We start from the raw sequence: 7,982 nt of genomic DNA on the forward strand, positions 1-7,982 counted from the left end.
GAAGGGGGATAAGGCACTAGCAGGTCTGCACATAAGTTGACCTGGGAGATCGGAAAAATCTCCACCTTAACCCACCAGGCGCGGGCCGGGATTCGAACCCACGACCTTCCGCTTTGGAGGCCGGTGTCTTACCACCAAGCCATTGCGCCCGTCGTACAATTATCTAGAGGAGGAATAGCATATATGTTAGTCTTGCAAGTAAAGCACATGTGTGATGAAATTCGATAGAGTGATTACTTGAATGAGGAAAGAACTATTTTGTAATGCAGTAAGGCCAAAAAAAAAATTGTCTGTTTCTGGTCACCCGACCGACCCTAAATTTCGGCGCCGACCCTAAACTTTTTTTTTCCAAACTCAAAAAAAGTTGGGTTTTTTTTGGTGGAAAAGGACAGGGTAAGAAAATGAACAACAAAAACGTGTGAAAACGAAAGTCCGCTGACGATTTGTTAATGTGTTGAGTGTCTTGTATAGTGAATCCAGTCTCTTTGCGCGATTTTTAAAGTTTGTTTTATTGGTCTACATTTGGGGTAAAAAAAAAAAATAAAAAAAAAATAAAAAATATCCCGACCTACCGACCCTATTTTTTTTAGCCATGTTACCAGAAACAGACATTTTTTTTTTTGGCCTAAGTTTTAAAAGGAAAACTTTTTATTTAAAGTAGAACTCCATGAGTGGAAAACAAGTCCAAAGGTCGATCAACAGCACTTTGGAAGGGAGGGGTAATAGTCCGTATGGATTTTGTGTGACATTAAGGGGGTAGACCTACCTAGGGTTGGGTGTATTTTTGTTTATTTTTGCTACATTGTAACATCTCAGTGGGATTTGGTGGGCATCTAAACTTAGCCAAAAATTTATTGCAACAAATTTCAAACCCAAATTAAACCATTAATCCCCGTGTCATTTCATTCAAACTGTATATGCCAGTTAAGACCGTTCACTTAACCTCCAGGATCACCTTTTGGATTAAATATTTCTTTTACAGGGATCACGTGACCGCCGCTCAAGTAAGGGTACCCTCAAAATCGACCAGACAAAAACGGAAGAGCCGAATGAAAAATTGACAAGAAATCACAATAGGCAAAACTTTGCAACTTTGACATACGAGAAGAAAGTCAAACCAATTATCTACCCTGAATAGATTGTTTTGTTTTGCTACCTTGCATATTTTGTGTGCTGTGCTATTCTTACTGATGCAGGACTGTTGTCGATCGCAAGAGCGGTCAAAAAAGGGATTTTGTGCGTCATTTTTTAGGGGTATCATGACAAAAAAGTCTTCACTTTAGCAATGATTAGGTGGATTGTCCGTCGCGATATAACCTTGAATGGTTGAAAACGACGTTAAACACCAAATAAAGAAAGGTGGATTCTTTCTTTCTTTATTTGGTGTTCAACGTCGTTTTCAACCACGAAGGTTACATCGCGACGAAAAGGTGGATTGCTTTGAAACTTTCGGAATATTTTACCAACATACTAGCGATACTTCGAGCGAAATAATGGACTGTTACAGGTGTTTGTTAAAATGTTATGCAATTTTTCGAAAGAAGTTGTTAATCTCGTCATAGGATTGTTCCCTTGGGTCCAAAAAATTCATGACTTTGCATGTCTTTAGAAACATGATTGATACACACACTGCTAAAGTTTTATGTGCGTGTAAGCACTGACGCAAATTTGCTGAGCCTGTAAACAGCGTGAACGTTCCATTTTTTTCTCATGTGTTTGCATGACTAGCAAATTAACGCCAGCGGCTATACGCAAATGAAACTTAGACAGAATCTGTATCAATCATTTATCTGTGGATATACAAAGTCATGAATTTTTTTAAGACAAGTGAACAATCCTATGACAAGTTTAACAACATTTTCCGAAACATTGCGTCACATCTGGATAAACAACCGTAACGATCCAAACTTTCGCACGAAGTATCTCTAGTATGTTGGTAAAATATTCCGAAAGTTTCAAAGAAATCCACCAAGTCATTGCTAAAATCCGGGGTCAGGCTATCTCCAATTAGGTGGCGGGGTGACCATCCCCAACCCGGCGGGTCCCCAGGCGGCGGATAGGGGGCGTCCCTTAGATATAAGGGATTGCAGCGATATAAGTCGGGCTTGCCCGGACGAATAAGCTGTCCTGGACCAACTGGCGGTGTTCCTATCAGGGCAGGGTGGTAAACAGGTGGCACTGTTGACTAGTAAATACCCTATGTGCTCATACGGGTTCATCACGCGGGTAAGAGGCGCGTTAAAACCTCTGCTACCTGTGCTCCCAGGTAAGGTCCCTGACCAGGAGCTAAGGGTGGGGTAACCCCGACAGAAACCTCTAGTGCTGAAGTCGGCGGTACTGAGCGAGACAGCGCACTTTAACGGATCACAGTACCACGCACACCATCGCCATGAATACACGCATTGCTAAATGTAGCGCTTTTTGACATGATACCCATACAAATTGACGTAAAACGTTCCGTTTTTGACCGCTCTTGCGATCGACACCTGCATCAGTAGGAATAGCATAGCACGCGAAATACGCAAGGTAGCAAAACAAAACAATCTGTTCAGGGTAGATAATTGGTTTGACTTTCTTCTCGTATGTCAAAGTTGCAAAGATTTGCCTATTGTGATTTTTTTTCAATTTTTCATTCGGCTCTTCCGTTTTTGTCTGGTCGATTTTGAGGGTACCCTTACTTGAGCGGCGGTCACGTGATCCCTGTAAAAGAAATATTTAATCTAAAAGGTGATCCTGAAGGTTAAGTGAACGGTCTTAACTGGCATATACAGTTTTAATTAAATGACACAGGAATTAATGCTTTCATTTCTTTCATTGTCCATGAGGGATCACGAGATACGGAATTTTGGGCCACATCATTGGGGTTGACACTGATTTCGCTAAAGAGTAAAGCATTGAATTGAGCCAGTGAGGTGAAAGCAATGCCAAAGTGGGCCTTTATGTTTTGGACATGGTTGTAATGCGGTTGTAGCTCCTCTTTTGTTGAGTTTTGCACTGTGTTGGCTAACATTATAATCCGCGCAGCACATACGTCGCCACATGTCAAGAAGAAGGAATCCTGCTTGTTGGTATACAATGGCCTGCTTTGAATGCCTTGGGTGTCCGATGGAGAGCCGAAGGGCACGACATTCAGCTGACTGTAGCTTATCAAGCTATTTTCGAGCCGGAGAGAAGTAGGCCACCTGTCCATATATATGATAGTCTTGATCTTATAAGAGCTCTGGTGATGTTTGTTGGAATAACTTGGCACTTTGTCCATGGTTGGGCAGCCAAGTATTTTAAGAAGGTTGATGGTCTTATTTGCTTTGCTTAAAAGATACATTAAATGAGCAGTCCATAGTCCATTTAAGGTGAAAAGTACGCCCAGATATTTCACCTGCTGACTGGGTGAGACAACAGATTTATCTAGTGAGAACTGTAGCTTTTCTCGATCTTCCAGTTTTCGGTTTGTAAAGACAACGAATACAGTTTTCTCGGCAGAGAGAGTGAAGCCATTCACCCGCATATAGTTCGCAATGTTATCTATAGCTGTTTGCCACTCTTTAGAGAATTTGTGTTCTGTTTCATAGGTTTTGTTTTGAAACTCTTTGCATAGAGCAATATCATCCGCATAAAGTGTCAGTTCGGCTCCACGTGTTTTAACTGTCGATATGTCATGCAGCTTATTCTAAAAAGCAGTGGTGCTATTACTGAGCCCTGTGGCACTCCCATGTCAACTTTGCGAGTGGATGATTTAGCACCTTTATAACCAGTTTGAAAGGTTCTGTTCAGTAGAAAGCTGTTTATGTGTTGAAACATTACCACTGATGCTTAATGGTTTCCATTTGAACAACAATCGTTGGTGCCATACTGTGTCGTAGAGTTCTTGTATGTAAAAAAAAAAAAAAGACAGCAAAGAGAGACTTCTTGCGCCCAGAGAGCTTTCTTAATTTTGGAGGACAGTTTTACAGTGTAATCCGAGACACCCCTGCCTCGACGGAAACCGGCTTGACACAGAGGTATGACCTTTTTTTCTTTCCACTTCATCTTCTAGTCTGGATTTTAATATTCTTTCATACACTTTGCTCAGATGGGAAATCAGAGATATAGGGCGCCAGTTGGAAGGGTCAGCTCTTGGTTTTCCAGGCTTTAAAATGGGGATCACAACAGCCTCCTTCCAAGCTGTGGGAATCAGGCCAGACTTGCAGCATGTTGAATAAAAATCCAGTAAAAGATTTAATCCTTGGTTTGGTAAATGTTGTATGACCTGATAGTTTATTGCATCAAAACCACAGGCGGGTCGGACTTTTGTCACCGATGCTATACCCGTTTTCAATTCTTGAATGGATAAGGGAGCATTTATTTTTAAGGAAGGGTTGGGTTCTGGGTTTTTAGAAAAGTGATGAAAAACAAGTTTACCTGGAACCTGAACTAGGGAAAAGCAGGTGTGCGTCATTAACAATAAACGCCATGTACACAATTTAATATAAAATTTGTTTTAAAAAATCTCCTTTTTGTATAAATTATGATATTTTTGATCTGTCTGTTTGATTACAGTTTGGCTAGTTTAGGATCCAGCTATGGCTAAAATCTATTTCCAGTACAAATTAAAAGGCTTTAGCATGAAAACTGAGAAAAGTGGCGTTTTCGGAGAAAATCTACATGCTAAAATTAGTTAGTTTTTGTGTGCAGTGAAATAAAGAGTAAAATGGGACGGGTTTATGAGTTTTCAGGATTGTTACACGCCTGCTTAGAACCCTCATATATCAAATTTGGATTGGAATTGATTGACAATTCAAACTGTAAATGAAAATAGAGAGATTTAGCTTTCTAATGACGCAGTCTATAATTATTTATACAGGAGCAAAGGAATCATAACTTGTTGAGCACCAAGAGTTCGAAAGTCCGAGGCTAATGTACTTTTTTTTGTAAAACAATTTCTTTGAACGATCAAAACGTACCGCTCTATATATACGCCTTTTTTCGATATGCAATACTCATGGCATCACCCTGAAGCTTTTAACTCCACCATCCAATGAGGTGTTCTATAGTTAAACGTATCATGTACTTACCTTTCTTGATTCTCCGAATTCAACTTGTTTTCGTCATCGCAAGACCGGGAATTGCCGTGAGTACATGCGCAAGAAGAATGCGCACTGAATCATCGTTTGCAGCTGACAGCACAGGACATGGGGGGAAGCTGTTGGAAGAGGAAACATGTTAGTTGTTCCCTGTGTGATCAGAATAATATGTAGCAATATCATTAATTGTTGCTTTTCAACGGGCAACAGGGGACTCGCCACCAATAGGCTAGTGTATCAAAACATGACACCCTATCGTCACGTTCAAAACAAAACAGCGGTTTATACTTCGACATCGTCATGGAGTTTTGGCGTAACTCGTTTTCGACAGATTATCAGGAGAGGGCCTAAGTTTATTGCTTTTATTGTCGAATAGTGTGGATATGTGTACCTGGTATTGATAGGAAGATAACAGAATGTTAAATCGTGTATTGTCAAACATATTTAAGAGAATATTTCTCATGGAAAATGATTTACTTAGTCCAAAGCCCCAAAAAATCTAAATCGCCAAGATTCCGGATACGCCAAGATTCCGGATACGCCAACATTCCAAGACAACATCGATTTATGGATTTTAATAGCAATAAAAAATTAAAAAATTAAAAACACTTTTGCAATATTTCAGTTTCAGGCTTTGTTTTGAATATAATAACAAAATTGTAAACGTGACGGAAGAACATTTCCGTATCGATACCATTTATGAAAAGAACACAAAACTACTGCCTTTATCGCCTCAGCAGAACAACGGCAGAACTATGTACTTGATGTTATTCCAAAACAAATAAATTGCATTAATTGAATTATTTTCACGGAACTATACAACCGCGGTACGCACATGCAACTTTCGCAGTGTGTGTATCACTCATTTGTCTAAAGACATGCGAAGTCATGACTTTTTTGGACATAAATGAACAAACCTATGAAGAGTTTAAAAACTTCTTCCGAAACATTGCATAACATTTTAACAAGTAACTGTAACGATCCAAACTTTTGCACGGAGTATCTCGAGTACGTTGGTAAAATATTCGATTAGTTTTAAAGCAATCCAGCAAGTCAATGCTTAAAGGCACACTCAGCTTCCCGTAAACCAACACAGACACACTGTCAGGCTTTTACACACATTACAAACACCCTTTCGTTGAAACGCTCATCGCTTGAGAACATCCTATGTGCCCTCTGTAAAGAGCGAGCAATTTTCAAAGGATTTATTTTTGCGTGGCCAGCCGGATTGTCTGTACAGACAATCGGACGGGCCTCGTTTTGGCGCTAGACCTAACTCTTAAAATCTCAATAATAAATTGACAGCTTGTTTCACAAACATTCTTAAATCATAACAGAATTCCAGTTACCCGGGACATCAGCTCATGTCCTGCAGGCAGCGATAGGGTACAATTTATTTTTCAATCAAACACAACAAAACGATACATTTTCGGATTTTACATTTTGGTCAAAAATACAAATAATGTGACTTACCTTAGTGTATGTGCGAACTTGTCGCAAAATGTCAGTGTTGTCTGCCTGTTGTGTGGTCCCAGGTGTGTCTACTCCACTTTTCGCCATCCGATGTCTTCTGAATCAAGTCTTGTTCAAACCAAATTCAATTCCAGCTGAATTATTATTTTTGGCGGTTGAATTACTGTTAGATTTTCAAGTACTGCATACTGTTCAAATGTCAGTTCATATTATTGTCCTCAAGCTCGCATCCACATCTTTGGTGTCATTCACGACATTTTGTTTGCTTGACAAAAAGGCATCTCGATCTTCGCTGCAAGCATCACCGACCAATGATGATTCACTGAAAAAAATGTTATAGTCCAGTCAAAGGCAACTTTTATATAGAGCTTAAGAAGAAAAGATGTTTAACCACGATACGTACTATCTTGTTTTTAAAGGGTAAAATGCTATCCATAATCGTGTTTGCTCTACCTTGGCAAGGCTTGGAGTGCTACGACTAAAATTGGGCAGTTTCAACCCGGGAAAAGCCTCTGTGACGCACCACACTGACCTCTCTACTGTGCCGCGTGCACGTTCTTCACACCTGTCGAGAACTGTTTCAATGCAGGTTCTGTCGAATGAGCGTGATCATTTTAAGAAGCACGAGAATTCAAGCGAATATCAAAATGTAACATTGACTGTGGGTTCTCTTTTCGGGTATAAAGCTGGCGTGTTTTCTTCTTGATTTGTAAAGATGACACGTACAGGGCTTACTCTGCGAGAATTTGAAACCAGTCATGTTAGCACAAAATAGTACTCATCGTCTTCAACAACCTTTCTTCTGAAATACTACATCAAAGTTGCATTGATGTGTTTTTTTTACAAAATTAAAATCGTCCTCTACCTACCCCTCAGCCGGTGTATACACGTCAATGAACATAAGTCTGATCGAAAAAGATAGACCGTGTGGGCAGGTCTTGGCTTTTATATATATCCTGTTTGCAATATGAGTTGGCTAGAAGCCAACATCTACAGGCGGTATATGGCGCGATATCAATGTTGTCACGTGAGACTAGTACGTAAATGTATAAAGAATGCAGTCGGCTTTCCGAGAAATGAGACGGGAGGGTTGGTGTTCTTTGGGCACAGCGATTGTTTAAGGTCAGGTCCTTTAAAAACGTGAAAACCTGTTTATCTTCCACGAAATCAAACAAGGTACGGCAAGTCCTGAACGACACAAAGTCGGTGAAGTACGACAAGCCACAGTTTTGATCAATTTGGTTTTAAAGCTCACCTGGTGCAAGTGAAGTGTATGTAGTGAAAAAGTCATTCATTTACAAACTCTCTTGGCACTTTACTGACCCTCTGTCAATAAAATGTAAAGTTTGTCTCAAGATCAGATAGGAATATTAAAAAAAAACATTCTTTCTACTTGAGACCAAATTGGATGATACTTGCGCTCACTTGAGTACATTACATGACAGCACC

At 40.0% G+C, this 7,982-nt stretch overlaps 1 protein-coding gene across 3 annotated transcripts in view; it reads right to left on the minus strand.

Annotated features, from left to right (window-relative positions):
• The window catches only part of LOC138965142 (ankyrin repeat and KH domain-containing protein mask-like), a 46,962-nt gene extending 38,980 nt beyond the window's left edge, over positions 1–7,982 (minus strand). Inside the window, exons 1-3 of one of the 3 annotated variants that reach the window (XR_011455332.1) lie at positions 7,403–7,957; positions 6,534–6,855; positions 5,052–5,179 (exon numbers count right to left, since the gene is read on the minus strand). The gene's annotated coding sequence lies outside the window, so the exon portion shown is untranslated. Of the gene's footprint in view, positions 1–5,051; positions 5,180–6,533; positions 7,330–7,402 lie in introns of those variants that run through there. The other 2 variants (XM_070337264.1, XM_070337265.1) reach the window with 2 other exon arrangements.

This window comes from Littorina saxatilis, linkage group LG4, assembly GCF_037325665.1.
Source record: "Littorina saxatilis isolate snail1 linkage group LG4, US_GU_Lsax_2.0, whole genome shotgun sequence".
In the NCBI taxonomy this organism is placed as follows: Eukaryota; Metazoa; Mollusca; class Gastropoda; order Littorinimorpha; family Littorinidae; genus Littorina; species Littorina saxatilis.